This window comes from Symphalangus syndactylus, chromosome 4 (assembly GCF_028878055.3).
Source record: "Symphalangus syndactylus isolate Jambi chromosome 4, NHGRI_mSymSyn1-v2.1_pri, whole genome shotgun sequence".
In the NCBI taxonomy this organism is placed as follows: Eukaryota; Metazoa; Chordata; class Mammalia; order Primates; family Hylobatidae; genus Symphalangus; species Symphalangus syndactylus.
Window position 1 is genome coordinate 157,714,851 of NC_072426.2, and position 24,911 is coordinate 157,739,761.

At 39.7% G+C, this 24,911-nt stretch overlaps 1 long non-coding RNA gene across 1 annotated transcript in view; it reads right to left on the minus strand.

Annotated features, from left to right (window-relative positions):
- Positions 1–6,214: 6,214 nt before the first annotated feature.
- LOC129481309 (uncharacterized) overlaps positions 6,215–24,911 on the minus strand; it is a 65,646-nt gene continuing 46,949 nt past the window's right edge. The window contains exons 2-3 of the long non-coding RNA XR_008657345.2: positions 17,945–17,986; positions 6,215–7,277 (exon numbers count right to left, since the gene is read on the minus strand). This is a non-coding gene — a long non-coding RNA (uncharacterized lncRNA). The remainder of the gene's footprint in view (positions 7,278–17,944; positions 17,987–24,911) is intronic.

The window sequence follows — 24,911 nt, forward strand, 5'->3', positions numbered from 1 at the left end:
CCTACAGGAGCAACTGAAGAACCAGGTAGAGGTGATAGAAACTAGACTCCTCTGAATACACCTTGTTTTGTACATTTTATTTTGGAACCATGATTATAAGACAAAGTTGAGGCAAACTCTAGAAATAAAAAACAATATGATACCAAAATCATACAGACTAACAAAATGGTTTTTCCACAATGCTTTGTATATGCTTATAAAAGTATACAGATGCTTCATTTGGACCTTCTCAAGAGAAGTATTGTGGCTTAACTTGGCAGAGTTGTGTTTGTTCAAGATGCAGAGAATAGAGAGGGAGCTATAAACCCCCAATCTTCAAAAGGACATTTTGTAATGAGAAATGCCTGTTCGCATTATTTAAATTTCAGAAATTTAAGTAAAATGTTTACACTGATATTTTTTGTAAAGAAAGTAAAGTGTCGGGATAATCGAATCAAGTGCAATGTAAAATTTAAAGACAACATGCATTCATTGTTTCCATGTTATCATTGTATGGTAAAATAAAGTAGTCAAGAACATGAGGGCAGGAACAAAACCATCTGGATTAGAATCCTGGCTCTGCCAGGACATATCTGTATGACCTTAGGAAAGTTACTCAGCCTATGATGGCTCTTTCATTTTGCCTCTCTCATTTCACCTGCAAAATTTTTTCACTTTCTTTCTCCAAGTAACATTCTGCTCCTTCCACTGTAAAGCACACTAGTCTAACCTCCTCCCACCTCCTTAACTTTACCATGATCTGCTGAGCAAGTCCCAGTTAGAAAGATGGTGAAGACAGACTTACCCTCAGAAGAGGAGACCCTATGCATATGTTACCTTTTCTTTCCACATCTCATTAAGTTAATCTCCCAGAATCACACACACATACATAGCAGGGAAGGAGGGAGTATTTCTTTCCAACTCCAAAGCTCATATTTTTGTTTATTCCAACTTTTAAGATCAGGGGTACATGTGCAGGATGTGCAGGTTTGTTACATAGGTAAACATGTGCCACGGTGATTACCTGCACAGATCATCCCATCACCTAGGTATTATGTGAAGCATCCATTAGTTATTCTTCCTGATTAGCCCCAGGGTGTGTTGTTCCCCCCACCCCATGTGTCCGTGTATTCTCATCATTCAGCTTCCACTTATAAGTGAGAACATGCAGTATTTGGTTTTCTCTTCCTGTGTTAGTTTGCTGAGGATAATGGCTTCCAGCTCCATCCATGTCCCTGCAAAGGACATGATCTCATTCCTCTTTATGGCTGCATAGTATTCCATGATGTATATGTACCACATTGTCTTTATCCAGTCTATCATTGATGGGCATTTAGGTTGATTCCATGTCTTTGCTATTGTGAATAGTGCTACAATGAACATACACATGCCTGTATCTTTATAGTAGAATGATTTATATTTACTTGAGTATATACTCAGTAATGAGATTGCTGGGTCAATTGCTGGGTATTTCTGCCTTTAGGTCTTTGAGGAATCACCACACTGTCTTCCACAATGGTTGAACTATTTTACACTCCCACCAACATTGTAAAAGCGTTCTTTTTTCTCCACAACCTTACCAGCATCTGTTGTGGGTGTTTTTATTGTTTTTGTTTTTTACTTTTTATTTTTATTTTATTTTATTTTATTTTATTTATTTATTTATTTTTTTGAGACGGAGTCTCGCTCTGTGGCCCAGGCTGGAGTGCAGTGGCGCAATCTCAGCTCACTGCAAGCTCCGCCTCCCGGGTTCAAGCAATTCTCCTGCCTCAGCCTCTCTGAGTAGCTGGGACTACAGGCGCCCGCCACCACGCCCGGCTAATTTTTTTGTATTTTTAGTAGAGATGGGGTTTCACCGTGGTCTCGATCTCCTGACCTGGTGATCCGCCCACCTCGGCCTCCCAAAGTGCTGGGATTACAAGCGTGAGCCACCGCGCCCGGCCTTGCTTTTTAATGAGATCATTCTGACTGGTGTGAGATGGTATCTCACACCAGTGAGAATTTTGATTTGAATTTTTGGTTTTGATTTACATTTCTCTAACAATCAGTGATGCTGGGCTTTTTTTCATGTGTTTGTTGGCTGCATGTATGTCTTCTTTTGAGGAACGTCTGTTCATGCCCTTTGCTCACTTTTTAATTGAGTTGTTTTTTTCTTGTAAATTTGTTTAATACCTTGTATATGTTGGATGTTAGACCTTTGTCAGATGGATAGATTTCAAAAATGTTCTCCCATTCCATAGGTTATCTGTTGACTCTGATGATAGTTTCTTTTGCTATGCAGAAACTCTTTAGTTTAATTAGATCCATTTGTCAAGTTTTGCTTTTGTTACAATTGCTTTTGGAACTTTATCATGAAATCTTTGCTTGTGCCTATGTGCTGAACGGTATTACCTAGATTTTTTTCCAGGGTTTTTATAGTTTTGAGATTTTACGTTTAAGTCTTTAATCCATCTTGAGTGGATTTTTGTAAATGGTGTAAGGAAGAGGTACAGTTTCAATTTTTTGCATATGGCTAGCAGTTCTCCCAGAACCATTTATTAAATAGGGATTCCTTTCCTCATTGCTTGTTTTGGTCAGGTTTGCTAAAGATCAGATGATTGCAGGTGTGCAGTTTTATTTCTGGGTTCTCAATTCTGTTCCATTGGTCTATGCATCTATTCTTATACCAGTACCTTTCTGTTTTGGTTACTGTAGTCTTTAGCATAGTTTGGAGTCAGGTAACATGATGCCTCCAGCTTTGTTCTTTTTGCTTAGGATCGTCTTGGCTATTCAGGCTCTTTTTTGGTTCCACGTGAATTTTAAAATAGTTTTTTTCTAATTCTGTGAAGAATGTCAATGGTAGTTTAATGGGGATAGCAATGAATCTATAAATTGCTTTGGGCAGTATGGCCATTTTCACAATATTGATTCTACTTATCCATGAGCATGGCATTTTTTCCATTTGTTTGTGTCCTCCCTGATTTCTTTGAGCAGAGGTTTATAGTTCTCCTTCTATAGTTCTCTCTCCTTGAAGAGATCCTTCACTTCCCTTGTTAGCTGTATTCCTAGGTATTTTATTCTTTTTGTGGCAATTGTGAATGGGAGTTCATTCATGATTTGCCTCTCTGCTTGCTTGTTGTTGGTGTACAGGAATGCTAGTGATTTTTGCACATAGATTTTGTATCCTGAGAGTTTGCTGAAGTTGCTTATCAGCTTAAGGAGGTTTTGGGCTGAGACAAAGGGGTTTTCTAAATACACAATCATGTCATCTGCAAACAGAGATAGTTTGACTTCCTCTCTTTCTATTTGAATATGTTTTATTTCTTTCTCTTGCCTGAATGCCTTATCCAGAACTTCCAATACTATATTGAATAGGAGTGGTGAGAAAGGGCATCCTTATCTTATGTCACCTTTCAAGGGGAATGCATCCAGTTTTTGCCCATTCAGCATGACCTTGGCTGTGGTTTTGTCATATATGGCTCTTATTTTGAGGTATGTTCCTTCAATACCTAGTTTATTAAGAGTTTTTAACATGAGGAGATGTTGAATTTTATCAAAGGCCTTTTCTGCATCTATTGAGATAATCATGTGGTTTTTGCCTTTAGTTCTGTTTATGTGATGAATCACAGTTATTGATTTGCATATGTTGAACCAACCTTGCATTCCAGGGATGAAGCCCACTTGATTGTGGTGGATAAGCCTTTTTACATGCTGCTGGATTCGATTTGCCAGTATTTTATTGAGGATTTTTGCATCGATGTTCATCAAGGATATTGGCCTGAAGTATTCTGTGTTATAGCTCTGCCAGGTTTTGGTATCAGGACGATGCTGGTCTCATACTACAAGTCAAGGAGGAATCCTTCCTTTTCTATTTTTTGGAATAGTTTCAGTAGAAATGGTGCCAGCTCTTCTTTGTACCTCTAGGAGAATTCTCAGCTGTGAATCTGTCTGGTCCTAGGGTTTTTTTGGTTGGTAGTCTATTTATTACTGTCTCAATTTCAGAACTTGTTATTGATCTATTCAGGGATTCAATATCTTCCTCGTTGAGTCTTGAGTGGGTGTATGTGCCCAGGAATTTATCCATTTCTTCTAGATTGTCTAGTTTACATGCATAAAGGTGTTTATGGTATTCTCTGGTAATTGTATTTCTGTGGAATAAGTGGTGATATCCCCCTTATCATTTCTGATTATGTGTATTTGAATCTTATCTCTTTTCTTAATTATTAGTCTAGCTAGTGGCCTATCTTATTAACTTTTTCAAAAAAACAGATCCTGAATTTCTTAATTTTTGAAGGGATTTTTGTGTCTCTATCTCCTTCAGTTCAGCTCTGATCTTGGTTATTTCTTGTCTTCTGCTAGCTTTGGGGTTTGTTTGCTCTTGTTTCTCTAGTCCTTTTAGTTGTAATGTTAGGTTGTTAACTTGAGATCTTTCTAGCTTTTTAATGTAGGCATTTAGTACTATAAATTTCCCTCTTAACACTGCTTTAGCTGCATCCCAGGGATTCTGGTATGTTCTATCTTTGTTCTCACTAGTTTCAAAGAACTTCTTGATTTCTGTCTTAATTTCATCATTTACCCAAGAGTCATTCAGGAGCAGGTGTTCAGTTTCCATGTAGTTATGTAGTTTTGAGTGAATTTCTTAATCTTGAGTTCTAATCTGATTGTGCTATGGTCTGAGAGACTGTTTTTTATTTCAGTTCTTTTGCATTTGCTGAGGAGTGTTTTACTTCCAATTATATGATCAACTTTAGAGTAAGTGCCATGTGGCAATGAGAATAATGTATATTCTGTTGTTTGGGGACAAAGCCCATATTTTTTTTTTGCAAACTCCATCAGGATATAAGGCAAGATTATAAAAGCAGAGCTGTCTTGAGCTGTAGTGATGGAGAAGAGATCCATGGTTTTGAAAGCTTATCCCTATCCACAAGGATAGGGAACAGGGAATTTTTTCTGGTAGTGGAATTGTTCTGTATCCTGTTTGTGGGGATGGTTTGTAGGGATGAACTTATACATGTATTAAAATTCATAGAAAACAACCCCCATGAAAAGTCCGTTTTGTGGTATAACTTTTTAAAAAACAGCTGCTTCAACAGAAAAATTTTCTGCTATCCAATGTCGATGACATTGAAATTGACCCAAAAACTTAAAAGTAAAAATCTAGGCTACCTTTCCTTCTCTACAACTGTATTCGGTCATCCCTAGGCAAAGCTGTGACTAAGTAAAGGCCCCTTACTACCTGCCAACACCCTTTCTGAGCATCCCCTTCGTCTCTGGATCCTCCCACACAGCTCTGCAGACAGGCATGCATGGGTCCATGCTGCCTTCAACATAAATGCACATGCTCTGTTCTTTGTGACAGCCAGGCCCACTGCTCTGAATCCCTGCACTAGGCAGCTCCTCCCATTCTAGAACCCTAATCTATTTATCAAAACTCACTTCCTCAACACGAGGTTCTGCTCTCAGTTAATTGTGACAGTAGGAAGGGTTCAATAAACCCATCCTCACCAGGTAAAGCTGTTAATAACCAAGAATAATTGAATGGGACAGAAATATCTGTCAGGAATAGGCAGATCATGGAGAATTGGAGGTTGGGAAGCTTTCACAACATCATTCACCTTGCTCCTTGTAGGTCCTGGCAATTCTGGCCTCAACATACACATAAGCCATCTCAGAGAGCTGTCATTCCTTTTCTTAAAAGTCTTCAGAAGAGTGAAGGAGGCTGTGCATGTATGGGAGCAAGGGCTCAATTTTGCTGTGAACTTGAAACTGCTTAAAAAAATAAAGTCTCTTTTTTTTAAGTCTTCACAGACTTCTCAGTATATATGCTGCATGGTTATTCTTTAGCATAGACTGGGCAAAGCTGACCGTATCATTCAGTAGAGTAATAATAAAATAACAATAGCGGGCTGGGTGCGGTGGCTCATGCCTGTAATCCCAGCACTTTGGGAGGCCGAGGCAGGCGGATCACAAGGTCAGGAGTTCAAGACAGCCTGGCCAATATGGTGAAACCACATCTCTACTAAAAATATAAAAATTAGCCAGGCATGGTGGCAGGCGCCTGTTGTTCCAGCTACTCGGGGAGTTGAGGCTGGAGAATCGCTTGAACCTGGGAGGAGGAGGTTGCAGTGAGCCAAGATCATGCCACTGACTCCAGCCTGGGTGACAGAGCAAGACTCCATCTCAAAAAAATAAATAAATAAATAAATAAAGCAAAATAACAATAGCTAGTATGTTTTGAACATTTATTATATGACAGGCACTGCTCTAAGTACTTCATGTGTGTTATTGCATTTAATTTTCTAGCAATCTTAAGTGGTAGATACTGTTATCATCTCAATTTTGCAGGTGAGGAAACAGGCAAAAGCAGTGAAAGCAACCTGCTACGGTAGACACAAAGAAATGCCACCCAGACCCCTGGTCAGACCTGGCCTTGTTGCCCGGCTGTGGGGAGGTGACCAATGCAGTGGGCCTTTTGCTGCCAGCTGTTCAGGTCAGCCCTAGATACAGAGCCCCTCATAAACGCCCTTCCTGGGCCGCACCACAGCACGCTTTGGAGCCAGGCCAGTGTATAAAGGTCTGGCCGTTTCAGCCCAGTGCAGGAGCACTGACTGTCTGGAGCTCCTGCAGGGCTGATCCAGCTGTGTCGGGCCTGCATCTCATTTCCACCCCTTTCTCTGCCCAGTCCTGCTTCCGCCATTGGCCTGTCCTGTGTTGATCCTTAACAAACACCCTGCACCCCAAACTCTGTCTCAGCACTGGCTTCGGGAGGACCCAACCTATAGCACTGGCCAAGGGCCACACAGCAGATAAGTCATGACCCTACAGTTCAAACTCTGATGGTTTTATGCTCTTAAACACTATTGATACGCTGCCTCCAAATATAAAAACAAATCTAGAATTCTCCTGTAGCAATGGTTAAAACTATTACGAGGAGTGTCTGAAATTTTTTCTTTAATTTTTAATAACAGCTTTATTGAGATATAATTCACACACCATAAAATCCATCCTTTTAAAGTATACATACAATTCAGTGTTCTTAGCACATTGGCAAAGTCGTGCAACCATGACTGCTATCGTATTCCAGAACATTTCATCACCTCAAAAAGAAACCCTGTCCCCATTAGCAGTCACTCCCCATTTGTCTTTAATTTTGGTCCAACTAAACAATAATTCATGTAGTTAATCTGTTCTTGCCAGCTGTGAAATTTATCCACTGTGATCAAAGATACAAACTCTCCTAATTTCACTTCCTTTTAAAGTATTAAATCCATAAACATGTTCAAATTCTTGTTCCGTAATCTCACTCTTGGGAATTTATTCTAAGAAAAAAAATGACAAAAGATGGGAGGAAAACAAAATGGTTTGTTGCAGCATAGTTTAAAAACTAAGAAACTGGAAACAAATGTTGTCCATCGTGGGTGATTGTTTAAACTGTGGCACATTAACAAAATGGAATATTGTGCATCTGTCAAAGACTAAATAGCAAAAAAAGTTTGGTATAACATTAAGCATAAAAGCAGAAAATAAAATTGCATTTACAACTATGTAAATTATGTACGTACGGATAAGGGTCAAAAGGAAATGGAGAAAAATGCAAACAGTTGCTGCAACAGGATGTTGGAACTGTGAATTATTTTCATTCTTCTGAGTTCCTTTATTATTGTCAAAATGTGGTCTTTACAATAAACGAGAATTGGAGGGAAAACATGCATTTATCTACTCTTGCCAGGAAAAATTCTCACTCATAAGGGGAGGTGGTATGACAGAAAATTATTGTTAAGGGCAAGGACTTTGGAGTCACCTGGACTTGGATTTCAATTCTGGCTCTGATGCTTCTGAGATGTGACAATAGGCAGTAGCCTAATTCTGTAAGCCTAACTTTCCACAAGTGTTAACAGGGGCTGATACAGTCATACATGACCCCATGGGGCTGTTGTGAAGAGAAGTGAGATGGCAGAGCCCAGCCCTCCTTTTTTTTTTTTTTTTTTTTGAGACAGGGTCACCCAGCTGGAGTGCTGTGGTGAATCCTGGCTCACTGCAGCCTCGACCTCCTGACTTCCTGGCCTCAGAGAGCACCACTTATTAAATGGTATTTACTGCTATTTTTGTTGCATAGGTAATGGTGATTAGAGTGATGGTGGTGGTACTGACAAGGGGACAGGGAATGGAAGCTTTTATGAGAATACCATTAACACTGAAAAAAATAGAATGACGGTATAATTTTCTACTGAATACACAGGCAGAGGACTTTCTATCATCTCTACCAATTGATCACTCCAATTCAGACCAAGTGAGCATTGCTTCAAAGGAGAGTTGGTTGGGGGTGCATCACTCCTTAGCTGGAGACACAGAGAAATCTATACCTACAAGATCCTCCCGGTGTCCTTGTTGAAAACTTCATCCAAGAAACTCAAGTACTCCTGGATTTGTGTGACTCATCTTATGATGAATACAAAGGCCTATTAACTATTCTATGGTTGTAGTCATTGATATATTAACAAAGAGTCTGTGTGGGATACTAAGAAAACCCTGTTCATGTCTTTGTCTTTCCTGCTGGTCTGGATGAGCTGTCCTCTCCCCCAAGGCCCTTCCTGCCTTTGTACACAGGATACCACCCCTGCTGGTCCTGCCCACACAAAGACTCTCAGGAAGTTCCTCTTACTCTTTCATCAGTTTGTGCTCACCCCTCCTCAGCATAGAGATGTGCTGTCTTGTCTCCCTCCTTAATAAAAAACAAAAATTCTTATGTGATTCCACATCTCTTTCTAGATACAGACCATCTCTCCTTTCCCCTTTACAGAAAAACTCCTTGAAAGAGAATAGCAGGATGCTGAAAAGTATTGAACTGGGTGATGGGAGTATGCATATTATTCTTGCTACATTTTTTAATTTAGAAAGACTATTGAGCTGTAATTGACATACCATAAACTGCATATACAGTTGGCCCTCCATATCCATGGGTTCTGTATCCACGGATTCAACCAATTCAGATCAAAAGTATTTGAAAAAAAAAAATGGATGGTTGCATCTATACTGATCATGTGCAGATTTTTTTCCCTTGTCATTATTCCCAAAACAATACAGTATAGTAATGTAGCATTTACACTGTATTTGGTACTATAAGTAATTGACACGGTTTGGCTGTGTCCCTGCCCACCCAAATCTCATCTTGAATTGTAGCTCCCATAATTCCCACATGTTGTGGGAGGGACCTGGTGGGAGATAATTGAATCATAGGGGCAGTTTCCCCCATATGTTCTCGTGGTAGTAAGTCTCACGAGATCTGATGATTTTATAAGGGGCTTCCTCTTTCGCTTGATTCTGATTTTCTCTTTTCTGCCACCATGTAAGACGTGCCTTTCACCTTCCACCATGACTGTGAGGCCTCCACAGCCACGTGGAACTGTGAGTACATTCTTTTTCTTTATAAATCACCCAGTCTCGGGTATGTCTTTATCAGTAGCATGAAAATGGATTTAAAGTATATGGGAGGATGTGTGTAGGTTATATGCAAAGGGAATCTGGTATCTTTGAGGTCCTGAAATTAATCCCCCATGGGTACTGAGGGATGACAGTATTTCATATGTACAATTTAATAAGTATTGGCACATGAATATGCTTGTAAAACCATCATCACATTCAAAATAATGAACATCTCTATCACCCTTGGAAGCTTTCTAGGGCCCCTTTGAAATCCCTCCCTCTTGCCCCTCCTTCCCAGACCACCTTTCTGTTGTTACACATGCATTTGCATTTTGTAGAATTTTTATAAGTGAAATCATACAATATGTATGTTTTTATTTGCCTTGCTTGTCTCACACAGCATAATAATTTTGAGATTCATCCATGTTGCAGCATGCCCCAACAGTTCCCTCCCTGTTATTGCTGAGTACTATTTAAATATACCACAGTTTGTTTATCCATTCACCTGCTGATAGACATTTGGGTTATTTCCGGCTTGGGTCTATTACAAATAAAGCTTCTATGAACATTCAAATACACGTCTTTGTAGAGACATATGCTTTCATTTGTCGAGGCTAAATATGAGAACTGAATAGCCAGATCAGAGACAGGTGTACATTTAAATTTTTAAGAAACTGCAAAACTGTTTTGCAGAGTATTTGCACAATTTTATATTCCCACCAGCAGTGTATAAGAGTTCCAGATCCTTCACATCCAAACAACACTTGGCATATAGTCAGATTTTTTTCTTTTTATCATTCCAGTAGGTGTGGTTTCTCATTGTGGTTTTAATTTGCATTTCCCTGAGAAATTACTTAATGGGTACAATACACATTATTTGGGAATGGATATTGTAAAAGCCTTTACTTCACTGCTATGTAATCAATGCATATAACAAAATTGTACTTGTGCCTGTAAATTTATACACATAAAAAATTTTGCATTTCTCTACTGACTAATGAAGTTGAGCATCTTTTCATGTGCTTATTTGCCATCCACAAGCTTTCTTTGAACAAGTGTCTGTTCAAATCTTTTGCTCATTTTTTTTTTTTTTTTTTTTTTTTGAGACGGAGTCTCGCTCTGTCGCCCAGGCTGGAGTGCAGTGGCGCAGTCTCGGCTCACTGCAAGCTCCGCCTCCCGGGTTCACGCCATTCTCCTGCCTCAGCCTCTCCGAGTAGCTGGGACTACAGGCGCCCGCCACCACGCCCGGCTAATTTTTTTTTTTTTTGTATTTTTAGTAGAGACGGGGTTTCACCGTGGTCTCGATCTCCTGACCTCGTGATCCGCCCGCCTCGGCCTCCCAAAGTGCTGGGATTACAAGCGTGAGCCACCGCGCCCGGCCAACTTTTGCTCATTTTTTGAGTTGTTTGCTTTCTTATTGTTGACTTTTGAGAGTTTTTTAAATATCGTAGATACCAATCCTTTAACAGATATGATTTTCAAATATTATCTCCCAGTCTCTTGAGAGTGTCTCTTTAATTGAGATATATATATATATAGTAGTAATATATATATATATATACACACACAATAGAATATTATTTAGTCCCAAAATAATGTTTATGGCAAAATAGATTAATCTGAAGGACATTAAGCTAAGTGAAATTAACAAGCACAGAAAGACAGATATTGAATAATCTTACTTATATGTGGATCTAATAAGTTGAATTCATAGACATAGAGAATAGAATGATGGTTACCAGAGGTTGAAGCGGTAGGGTGGTGAGGAGGCAGGGAATGAGGAGCTGTTGATCAATGGGCACAAGTTTCAGACAGACAAGGGGAATAGACTTTGAGATCTATTGCACAGCAAAGTAACCAGAGTCATAATAATGTCTTATATATTTCAGAATAACACGGTAAATTTCAAATGTCTCACCCTAAAAAATGACAGTAAGCAAGGTGATGGACATGCTTAATTAGCTTGATTTAATCATGTCATATTGTATACATATATCAAGGCATCACGTTGTACTCTATAAATGTATAAAATTATGATTTGTCCATCAAAATAATATTAGTAATAAAAATTTTAATTAAAAAAACTAAAAGCAGAATTTTTAATTTGGGTGAGTCCAATTTATCAATATTCTTTTTATGCATAGTGCTTTTGATGTCCTATCAAAGAAATTTTTACCAGAGAAATTAAAGAGCTAAATGAATGGTGAAATACACCTTATTCATGGGCATGCATGTATATGATTCAATATTGTTGATATGTCAATTAAATCTATTGATCTACAGATTTAAGAGAATCCCAATTACAATCTTAGCAAAGTTTTTAATACAAATTGAAAAGCTAATTCTAAAATCCACAGGGAAATGAAAGGACTTGGAACAGCCCAAACAACTTTTAAAATGGAGAATGAAGTTGAAGGGCTAACACTACCTGATTTGAAGGTTTATTATAAAGGTACAGTAATCAGGACAGTGTTATCTTGGCTTAGAGATAGACAGATAGGCTAATGAAACAGAATAGAGAGAACAGAATTATTTCCACACACGTGGATGATTAATTTTTGACAAAGGTAAAGGAAATTCTGTCGAAAAACAATAGTCTTTTCGGCCAATGATACTGAAACAATTAGATATCCATTTGCTGAAAGAAAAAAAAGAACTTCAATCTATACCTGTATCTATGAGCGCCATGGCTCATGCCTGTAATCCCAGCACTCTGGGAGGTTGAAGCAGGCAGATTACCTGAGCTCAGGAGTTTGAGACCAGCCTGGGCAACATGGCGAAACCCCATCTCTACTAAAAATACAAAAATTAGCCAAGCGTGGTGTCGCACGCCTGTAGTCCCAGCTACTTGGGGGGCGGAGGCAGAAGAATCCCTGGTACCCAGGAGGAGGAGTTTGTAGTGAGCCGAGATCCCACCGCTGCACTCCAGCCTGGGCAAGAGTGAGACCATGCCTCAAAAAAAAAGAAAAAGAAAAAAAAAATTCCAGGTGCGGTGGCTCACGCCTGTAATCCCAGCACTTTGGGAGGCCGAGGTAGGCGGATCACGAGGTCCGGAAATCGAGACCATCCTGGCTAAGGCGGTGAAGCCCCGTCTCTACTAAAAATACAAAAAGTAGCCAGGCGTGGTGGCGGATGCCTGTAGTCCCAGCTACTCGGGAGGCTGAGGCAGGAGAATGGCATGAACCTGGGAGGCGGAGCTTGCAGTGAGCCGAGATCGCGCCACTGCACTCCAGCCTGGGCGACAAGAGACAGACTCCGCCTCAAAAAAAAAAAAAAAAAAAATCAGGGCTCCAGATGAGTTGGGAAAAAATGGGGAAACTAAGCAATGTAGGACGAGGCTAGAGTTGGAGAAAAAGACACCTGTTAAGGATGTGGTGAGGTAAGGTTCTGTCCTCTGGAAACTGAGATACTGAATTGGGTGAGAACAAGAACTGAGCCAGTGTCCTTGGGAAGTGGCCGGAATCTTGGGAACACAATCTCAATTTTCCTTACAAAGTGACCTCAGCTGACATACCTCAGGAACAAAAAGAGCAATGTTTAAATAGAACCTGAATTATCCCCCTCTCCTATTAAGAACCTGATGAGAATAAATACTCACGGCCTCCTCCTTGAAAAAATCGCAATTTGATATGTAGGGCCCCCTGGGTTTGTGCAGTGACTGATCTGAGGCTGTGAAACAATGTTAATAACAGAAGATAAGGCTTCCATCTCTGCCAGATGCATTCATTATCAGAAAGAACGTAGACTTGGACATGCTGCCTTCAAAACAAACAGAGTGAGAGGCAGAGTCATACCCAATTTTATCCTGGGCTGTTCCCGTTAGGAAAGGATTTATCAAGATATTTTAATGCTTTGGACAGGACATCAATTAGGTACATCTTTAATTTGAAAATAATAAAATTGGGCTGAGCACAGTGGCCCATGTCTGTAATCCCAGCACTTTGGGAGGCCAAGGTGGGAGGATCACTTGAGGCCAGGAGTTCAAGACTAGCCTGGGTAACATAGCAAGACTCCACCTCTACAAAAGATAAAAATAAAAAATTAGCTAGGCATGGTGGCACACAACTGTGGGTCCCAGCTACTTGGGAAGCTGAAACAGGAGGATTACTTAAGCCCAGAGGTCAAGGCTGAAGTGAGCCATGATTGTACCACTGCACTCCAGCCTGGGTGACAAAGTGAGACTCTGCTTCAAAAAAATAAAAATAAATAAATAATAAATTTGAAAGTATTTTTTTAATTCTTTATTATAAGCATGCCTAAACCTAAATACACAGAAGAACAAGGACTAATTCAATTTAAATCCGTATTTTTTCCATTCAGGAAACAGAACACAGAACAGTGGTAGTTTCATGATTCCATCTCTAACATTTAGGTAAGAAAATATCTTGGAATCTTGAAGTAAGGTTGAGGTGACTGCTGTTCTCCACTAAAGTCCATCCATCCTGAATTGAATGACACTCGAAAGAATGTTACTACACATTCCACAGCCCTCTGTGAGGAGATGGCCTTGGGTCAAAAAAGAACTGCTGGAAGAATCTATCATTCTTAAACTATGGCTCTCCCTCCCATTTATTTCTCATAACGACAGAGCAAAACAGAAACTAAGAAACAAGATCATAACTCAGAACACTGCAGCTATTTTTTTCACAATCTGCCCACTTCTTAAATAAACATGAAATAGTGTAACCAGCTATATTCAGATACTACAGGAAACAGAAAGACCAGAAGAAAAACCTCAAACATCCGGCCTTCATCTTTCCTCTACATTAAACCTACTTTTCTTCCTAACTACAAATGTCTTCTCGCAAGAAGTTAAAACTGTGCATAATGCCATGGAGAATGACCAGGTTCACACTTTTCCAGCATTAGCATTTTTCAGATAAACACACAACCCACATATCAGGAAAATTACCATTTATCAGAGGGGACCAATCCTAAAAGTTCTGTTAGAACACCAGCAATGGTATTGATATGCAAGCAACACGACATATGGAGGGTTCTGTGAGTGTATATTCCTTTGGATCTTTCAGGAAACCTTTCAGCTATACTTATGGTGATAAAGTATATATATATAGTATATAGTATGGTGATAAGGTATATCTTTTCAGTTTTACTTACGGTGACAGGTTATACTTAAGGTGGAGTTGAGTCAGTGTCTTTATGGAGCTTTGCTAGAACCTAACATCTCTCTCGTTGTCCAAAGCAACAACCTCAGGAGACAACAAAAGAATCCTGGTGAGCAGAACATCAGCAGCGAAGAGTGCACTTTTTGTCTCACGTATCAGTTGAAAGCAAATGAATGGCACCTCTGACCTGGAACCAACTAACCCTGCAGTTTAAGTGGCAGCTTGGGGCAAACTGAAGGATTTGATGTCAATTACTCTGTTTTATGGGCTATGTATGCTGAAAAGATTTTCATTCTGTTTTGAAACAAAATAAAAGGACTTGGCATAAAAGTGACTGTGCCCCGACTCTCTGTACAGCCCAAACTTGTGTATTAACATTGTTTCAGATTTTAACATCCCAACTTCACAGGCTAGACTTAAATCCAAAAATTTTACTTTTAGTATACTTCAATGATTTCTTATAAATTTCCCCACTTTGATATTGAATAATGATGATGATGATGATGGCAACAGCCACCTCTTAATAAACACTCACTATGGGCCAGGCTCTATGCTAAGCCCTTTAAATGCTTCAACTTGTCACCACTGGTACAACCCTGCATGATAAGTATTACTATTCCCAGTTTACAGATGAAGAAACTGAGGCTCAAGGAGATTAGACAACCTGTCCAAAGTTACAGAGCTAAGGGGTAAAGGGAACTCACACCCAAGTCTGTGCTCCTTCTTCACTAATTCTTCGACTTCTTAGATGTCAAACTCTGAAAATTTTCTTTTTTCCTATAATCTGCCATCCTTCTACCCTTTTCCTATTTCTCTCCTACTGAGGCTGTTCAGGAATATCTCATGATGAACTCCAGCTCTAAATTCATTCGAAAAAATATTTACTGAGTGCTCACATTAATGCTTCATTCGGTGATTTGCAAAAGTTTCTTAGGAGCCCACTGTGTGCTAGATACTGTGCTGGGTGCTGAGGATTCTTCAGTACACAACATTGACAAAAATTCCCCGCCCACGTGGAGCTACCATTCCAGGGAAGGCAAAAAGACAATAAACATAGAGATAAGAAATACAGGGATGGCTCAAAGACAATAAATGCTAAAGGAAAACAGGCTAGGGGGAGGGGGAGAGAGAATATTAGGGAAGATGTGCACGTGTGTCGGATGCAATTTTAAATGTTAGGAAAACATAATATTTGAGCAAACACTTTCTGGGGTATGAGGGTTCATTTTACATGTCAATTTGGCTAGGCTATTATTAATTATTACTATTTAATTCAATTATTTAATCACACACGCATCTAGGTGTTACTGTGAAGGTATTTTGTAGATGCGGTCTGCTTTGAACGGCATTCGTAGCGGCCCTGGCCTTTTATTACACTGGACACTCTACTGATTACCAACTCACTCACTTTTGGGAGACTGTGGGGTTTAGGAACTATGTTGACATACTTTATTTTGAACTGCCTTCACAAAAACTGTCAAGCAGGGAGGACAGGCAATATCACCCTTATTTTACAGACAAGAAACTAAGACTCAAAGAGGGAAACTAACCTGTAAGAGATAAGAGAATAAATAGCAGAGCTGGGTGTCAGGCCACCATCCTATCCCTCTTAACAATATACTGGAAAGGAATTTACAATCACTTCTAACCGCTCACCTTCCAGCCACCATTCACTCTTCAAACTGTTGTATTTCAATCTGACATACCCCTAACTCAGATGTTTTCCCTTTTGGGGGGGGTGAGGTGGGGACTGTAGTTTTCCATGAATTACATACATTAAGGGTGTCTGTCAGTCAAGTGGCGCCTTAAGGAGATGTCTCATTCCCCCAGGAGACTGTCTTCAGAACAAACACATTAACAAAAACCAGTTGAAAAGAACAGGATAAGAATCCCGGGCCCAAGGATTACAAAGTACACAACTCAGAACAATCTCTAAAGGAAGCACGCAGGGTAAAACACCCAACAGCCTCCTCTACGTTCCTCTAAATTTCCCACTGAAATCCCTTAAAGAGAAAACATTCACCACCACAATAATACCCAAGATTGTCAGCCTATCCCACAGTCTGGGAGGGATTCCTACAACTCCAAGGACGATGTGACCGAGGACAAGAGCCAGCAGGAACCACCTGTGCTGGGCCCCCGCAGTGAGGGGCAAACACCTCTCTCCCAGTTCAGAGAAGCAAGGTCTGTGCACATCAAAAAACTAGACAGCCGTCTCTCTCTGTGGTGCCTGCTGCTTTTTTGTGAAAGAAAAACATAAGCTGTTCCCAATACCTTCCGAAGCCGCCGAAAAACGAGGGCCCTTCCACCTTAAACTTTCCCCATACTGGGCGGAGCCCCAAGCCACAGGAAACGCCCAGCAGGAAGTCGGGCTGCCAGGGCAGTGGATGGCGCGGTGCATCCTGGGAGTTGTAGTCCATTCTCGGAGGCACAGGCGCAGTGGTGAAGGCGGGGAGCTGGGGGCAGCACCGCAGAGGATTGTACTTTTTCCCGAATGACACAGTCCTCCTTCCACATTCTTGGGGAATTGGTTCCAGGACCTGTGCTGCTACCAAATCCAGAATGCTCAACTCCCTGATATAAAATGGCGTAATATTTGCATATCGCCTACGCACATCCTCCGTGTAATTTAAATCTTCTCGGGATTATTTCTAATACCTAATGCAATGTAAATAATTGTTCTACTGTGTTGTTTAGGGAATAATGGTAAGGAAAAAAGTCTGTACGTGTTCAGTACAGATGCAATTTATTAAAGGATATTTTTGATTTCTGGTTGATTGAATCCACCAGTGGGGAATACTGTGGATACCGAGGGCCAAATGTATGAGGGTGTCAGAAAGTCAGGGGGTGCCCTTAGGAGACCTCGTTTCACAGAGGGAGGGTGATCTGATGAATGTCGGCCGCACAGGAAGACTTGGCTTGGAAACGGGTGTCGGCCTCCGTCCAGCCTCAGATCTGAAATGGACTGAGATAGCCCCCAAGTGGACAGAGTGGGGTGAAGAATAACCCACACGATCTACAAACAGGACTGTGGAACTGTGACAAAACGTCGTAGAATCAAGGAAGGCGAGCCGACGCAGACTCAAAGAAAGAACAAAGCTCAGAGTCATCTACCTTATAAATATAACATTTTTTTAAATTTTTGGCTTCTTCAAAAACTATCCCCCCAAAAAAACAACAACAAAAAGCACCAACGCATATTATATATTAGGACTTGTAGGCAAATGAAAGTATGGCACAGTCTGAACTCATATATATCAAAATGTTAAAATTAATCTTCTTTGGATGAGAGTGTTGCATTTTATAAAACTTATGTGTATTTTCCTCATTGTTTACAAGGATGAAATAATTTTTTGGTTTGAAATAAGTATAAAGAAAAACATATAGAGCAATTTTTAAACATCTTGGTATCTACTACAAAGTTTTATCATACTTACTTCAGATCCTTCCTCCCTTTCTTCCTTCCTCCCTGTTTCTTTCTAGAAAAGAAAAGAAAACCAAAAAAATTATGGCCGTGCATGATGGCTCATACCTGTAATCCCAGCACTTTGGGAGGCCGAGGCGGGCGGATCACAAGGTCAAGAGTTCAAGACCAGCCTGGCCAACATGGTGAAACCCCGTCTCTACTAAAAATACAAAAATTAGCTGGGCGTGGTGGCACGCACCTGTAGTCCCAGCTACTCGGGAGAAGAATGAGGCAGAAGAATCGCTTGAACCCGAGAGGGAGAGGTTGCAGTGAGCTGAAATTGTGCCACTGCACACCAGCCTGGGTGACAGAGCGAGACTCTTGTCTAAAAAAAAAAAAAAAAAAAAATTGAATTTGACTAATGACTAATGAAATGGGTTGTGGGGAAGACCTGGGTAACCAAATAAAATGCATAACTGTGCAAGTCAAATGCCTGCCACTCAATCTTCATTCTTGCAGAATTTTGAAATTGGCCAGATAGCCAGTCTCAAAAAATCTCCATCCCAAAAACACACACACACACACACACACACACACACACACACACACACACACAAAACTTTACAAATAGTGTCCCTTATGTAGCCCTTTGTCCTCTGCAGGGAAATGCATACATACATACATAGATTCTGCAGAGTATTTATGTATATGTCTGTGTTTTTGTTTTTTGAGACAGGGTCTCACTCTGTCGCTCAGAACTGGAGTGCAGTGGCACTCATGGCTCACTGCAGCCTCAACCTCCCCGGGGTTAAGGTGATCCTCCCATCTCAGTCTCCCGAATAGCTGGGACTACAGGCACATACCACCATACCTGGCTAATTTTTTGTATTTTTTGTAGAGATGGGATTTCACCATGTTGCCCAAGCTGGTCTCCAACTTCTGGGCTCAAGCAATCTGCCTGCCTCAGCTTCCCAAATTGATGGGATTACAGGCATGAGTCACCATGCCCAGCTCAACAAATTTTTTAAATCAAATTCATATCAAGTATCTTATCAGACTACAATGGAGTCAAACTAGAAATCAATAAAAAGAGAAACTTCAGAAACTACAAATACGTGGAGATCGAACAGCCTGCTTCAGAACAACCATTAAGAAAAAAATTTAAAAATTTCTTGAAACAAATGAAAATATAAACAACATACAAAAACCTGTGGGATACAGCAAAAGCAATGCTAAGAGGGAAGTTTATAGCAATAAATGCCTACATCAAAAAATAGAAAAATATGTCAAATGTACAGCTTAATGATGCACCTCAAGGAACTACAACAGCAAGAATAAATCAAACCCAAAATTAGAAGGAAAGAAATAATACATATCAGAGCAGAACTAGGAGTTGAAGATTATATGGTATATATAAAGTCTTGATAAATTTTGACACAAGGCGGCCTTTTTTCTTTACATTAAATAGCAGGATCTCACAAGAGAGAAAGCCTACTACTTAAATAGAACATAGTTCAATTAGTTATTGGGACTGTGCTTTCACCTAATTAATCAGCTCCTTTTAGGGGAGGGGAGGAGTGGATTCTAGTGAGACAACCACTTGGGAATTTAAATCTACAGTCAAGGAATATATAGTTGGAGCCAAAAGATGAGGTTATTAATCAGAGAACTTAGATAAAACCCAGGAAATTCAGAGAAGGGAAAGCTGGAATTTTCTAAAAGTTAGGTATAAACAACCAAGGAGTCCAGCATAGAACATCTTTTTTGTGATTTTTATTTCTTCGATTACTTAAGATTTGACTGTCAGTAGGATTTATATTATTGATACTATATTTATACTATTATTTGTTATTTATTGGAGTATTATATTAAGATAATACTACATAGGCCGGGCGCGGTGGCTCACGCTTGTAATCCCAGCACTTTGGGAGGCCTAGGCGGGTGGATCACGAGGTCAGGAGATCGAGACCACGGTGAAACCCCGTCTCTACTAAAAATACAAAAAAAAAAAAATTAGCCGGGCGTGGTGGCGGGCGCCTGTAGTCCCAGCTACTCGGAGAGGCTGAGGCAGGAGAATGGCGTGAACCCGGGAGGCGGAGCTTGCAGTGAGCTGAGATTGCGCCACTGCACTCCAGCCTGGGTGACAGAGCGAGACTCTGTCTCAAAAAAAAAAAAAAAAAAAAAAAAAGATAATACTACATAATAAATAACAAATAATACTACGTAAAAGATAACAAAGAAATAAAATAGTAACAGTCAATTCTCAATTATCTGTACTAAGGGAGGGGAAGGCCGAGTACAAATCATTAAGAACTATTAATCCCTCTAGCTGGGTGAAAGTCATGGCCCTTGCTTTTAGTGGCAATGGCACCTCAATCCTGACCCAGCTGTCAGCCAGGCATCTGAACTGCTGAGACAGCTTCCATCACAAATAAAATACCTAGTGAAACGCCAGACGTGGTGGCTCACGCCTCTAATCCCAGCACTTTGGGAAGCTGAGGCAGGTGAATCACGAGGTCAGGAGTTCAAGACCAGCCTGGCTAATATGGTGAAACCATGTCTCTACTAAAATTACAAAAATTAGCTGGGCGTGGTGGCATGCACCTATAGTCCCAGCTACTTGGGAGGCTGAGGCAGGAAAATCACTTGAACCCGGGAGGCGGAGGTTGCAGTGAGCCAAGATTGTGCCACTGCACACTCCAGCCTGGGAGATAGACTCCATCTCAAAAAAAAAAAAAAAAAAAAAAAATATATATATATATATATATATATGTATATACACACACACACACACATATATATATATATACACACACACACACATATATATATGTGTGTCTCTCTATATATATATATATATAGAAAAAGAAACTTCAAATAAAAACAATTCTGTTTTGACTATATCAACAGCAAAGTTTGGGTGTCATAAAAATATTACTACTATAGCCAGGCATGGTGGCTCATGTCTGTAATCTCAGCACTTTGGGAGGCTGAGGCAGGCTGCTTGAGACCAGGAGTTTGAGATCAGCCTGGCCAACATGACGAAACTCTGTCTCTACTAAAAATACAAAAATTAGCCAAGGATGGTGGTGCAAGCCTGTAAGCCCAGCTTCTTAGAAGGCGGAGGCCCAAGAATTGCTTGAACCTGGGAGGTGGAGGTTGCAGTGAGCAGACATCATGCCACTGCACTCCAGCCTGGGTGAGAGAGCAAGACTCTGTCTCAAAAAAGAAAAAAGAAAAAATTACTGTTGCTATGGTGCCTTTGCCTTTGAAAGTTCAGCAAACACTTGTGAAATGTGTACTACGGAAAGGGGTCGTGTGCTGAGTGCCAAAAAATGCAACTCCCAACCAGCGCAGCTCACACCTCGTGGGTGAGGCAACACTGCAGGGGTGAGACACCTCCTATACATGGGTTGATTTTCCCAGCCAGTGGATACTTAGAAGACAAGTATTATCTTGTTCACATTTTATTTTTAAAGGGGTCATCTCCACACAAATGCCATGGATCACAAAAAAATGAATAGGGCGTGGTCTCTGCCTTTGGGAGCACATCATCCACTAATATATATTCTGATTATCATAATGATGCTATGTAGTAAATTAGGAATGATTTTTCAAATTTAACAAGAGGAAACCGAGGCACAAAGAGGTTAAATAATTTTATTATTTCCAGTGTAACTAAATAATCTCCCAATAACATACTAAGGCTCAGTTCTACCAGTTTAAGTCTAGTTTTCCTTTCTTCCGCTGAACTATTCAATGTCTTACCTCATGGTATCTCTTTTACCCAAGAAATCAAAGCACTTTGACCACATTACTCAATCTGTTTTTCTGTGCCTAGTTAAATTGTATCTTTTCTCAGTTTGAGTGTTTCAAAACTAATTTTGCACTGAGACATTTACGTTAGTGTGTTTTATAACAGAGTGAACTCTGCTTAAAAGATTTCCATTGAATGGACTCTCCCAGTTGACCTATACTACCCATAACCTCAATAATACATCTGACTAGTGCCATTGGCACACGGAGGCTTTTCTCCAATATGCCAACTTCCTTTTTCTTCCATTAGTTGAGATGTTATTTTTCCAGAGTTAGTTGTTGTCTTAAAACCCACTGGCACCATTTGTACTTACTGTTAATGTGATCTAATTAAGCTGTATGCAAGACAAGGAACTATGAGTCCAAAACAAGTGACTTGCTGTTTCAATGATAATCATTGAGTGATTTTAGGTAAGGCAAAAAAGCTAAGTGCCTGAGAAATGCTGTTTAATTAGACTATAAAAAGAATACTTTTCAAATACATTAAAGTTTTCGATCCACTTTAAAGAAACAGACACTGGAAAATTGGAGATGATACATATGGGGGTGATTTATGCAAGAAAGACTTCACAGGCCAGGCGCGGTGGCTCACGCCTGTAATCCAGCACTTTGAGAAGCTGAAGTGGGCGGATCACCTGAGGCCAGGAGTTCGAGATCAGCCTGGCCAACATGGTGAAACTCCATCTCTACTAAAAATACCAAAGAAAAATTAGCCGGACACACACACACACAAATTAGCTGGGCGTCATGGCACATGCCTGTAATCCCAGCTACTCGGGAGGCTGAGGCAGGAGAATCACTTGAACCCAGGAGGCAGAAGATGCTATCAGTGAGCCAAGATCACACCACTGCACTCTAGCCTGGGCAACAAGAGTGAAACTCCGTCTCAAAAAAAAAAAAAAAAAAAAAGACTACATAGAAATGAGGTCAGCAGATCTATACAAAGAGAAAACACCTTGGCTCTACCTATAAAAGATGGATAAATGAGTGTATTTTTATTTTCAGTTACAATGTTTAACATTTGTTTCTATTTTTCAACTCTCCATTTTTACTAACTTTTATAATTATACAACTACCTACTAATGTAAATCACATCAGTTAAGAGAGCTTCTGCTGTATTCTTTGACATAACTGAAAATAATCTTCAGGAACTTAGAAATTAGGATTGAAGTTCCCCCTGGATTAGGCAGTGAAGCTGATTACTCTATTGGATGATTTGCTTAATTTTTGATTCTGTAGTTGACTTTGCAGAACTTTTTCCAGGGTAAATTCTAAGTTAACAAATTTTTTAAAAATCCAATCCTACTTTTTCAAATCCTGAGACAACTCCTTAAAAGAGCATCAGTGATAGAAATGGATGCATTAATAAACTGAGAGACCATCTGAATTCAGATGAAACACTAGCTTTATTTCCATAATACACCAATTATTAAATATATGAAGTTTTATTTCAAGAGCCTGAGCTTTAAACCTCCTGCAGATTAGGCCATTAAGAGGGGCTGATGGGTTCTATATGCATGAAGACCCACTGAAATTGACCAAACTGAGATAGATATTAAGTAGCCAAGAAACCTCACTAGCAATCTCTTAAAAATGCAAACCAAAACGGCAACAGAAAAATGCCATGTTTTTCCTATCAGATGAACAAACTTTTAAAACAATATAATGTTTGCATTGGTTAGGATGTGGAGAAATGGATACAGTGGAAAGGTTTATTGGTATTGCTTTAAAGGGGATTTGGCATGATATTAAAATTATTAATACTCTTCAAGTTAAAAATTCTGCTTCTTCTTGTTTATCCTAGAGAAACGCTTGTACATGGGCACAAAGAGTCATGTAAAAGGACATTCATTGCTTCATAATTGCAATCAAGAAAGATCAAAACCAATCTAAAAATCAGCAACAGGAGAACAATGACATAAATTATGACTTATTTATAGGATGAAATATGTTGCAGCAGTCAAAGAGAACAAGTTAAATCTAATATGAAAGGCTGTCAAGGACATACAATTTAGTGGGTGGGGGAGGAGTAAACTATGGCATAGAAATACATCATACGTTATGGTTTATGTATGAACAAAAACATTAATGCATAAAATGCATTGAAAAGGGTCTGGAAGGATCCACCTGAAACTAATAGCAGTGTCTACCTCCAGAGGGAAAGACTGGGATTGAGGCGGTGGTCAAGATGGATTTTGCTTATCTTACTGTTTTAACTGAAAGTGTGTTCATGTATTACTCATACATTTAAAATATATATATAATAAAAAGCATTAGGAAAAAAAGCCAAAGCTCTCAAACAGGTTAAACACAAAAGAAAAAATATAAATGGCAAAAGAAAAAGTGAGAAAAAGTTCCAAAAATATTTTTGAAGAAAATTTTTCAAGGATTATTCATAGCTCTCTCCTTGGATGATGAAACTATGAATGATTTTTTTTATCTTCTCTTTCTACTTTTCCATATTTTTTAAGTTTTCTATAGTGGAAATACACATAAGAAATGTTTAAAAGGCTAAGAAATGGCTGGTAAATCCTAACTAGCATGTTGTCACCTTTAAATCTTACTCTGACAGACAGCATATAGTCCATTTGGAGTATGTGGAAATTTCTGATGAAAAAATCCCCATGGAAAAGTGATATTTGAGGTGAGTGGCCCTGTCCTGATGTCATATGACAGACAAACACACTGATGTGTTGGAAACCAATTCTAAAAAATTCTACATTTTAATTATTTTTCTTAAAGCCCTGATTTGTAGTGTTTGCTGATTTCCATAGTGTTATCATTTGAATTGTGCCCTCAAAAAGATATGTTGAAATCTTAACTCCCAGAAGCTCAGAATGTGGCCTTATTTGGAAATAGGGTAATTGCAGATATAATTAGTTAAAATGAGGTCATACTGGAGTGGGATGGGCTCTTAATACAACTAGTGTCCTTATAAAAGGAGGAGAAGAGACACAGACAGACACACCCACCAAGAATGCCACGTGACTCTGGAGGTAGAGATTAGAGCAACGTGTCTGCAAACCAAGGAGTGGCGGGGATTGACGCCCCCATCAGAAGCTAGGAAGAGGTAAACAAGACTTCTACCCAGGATCTCAGAGGAAACATAGCCCTGCTGACCTTGGTTCCAGATTTCTGGCCTCCAGAACTAGAAGAGAATACGTTTCTATTGTTTAAAGCCA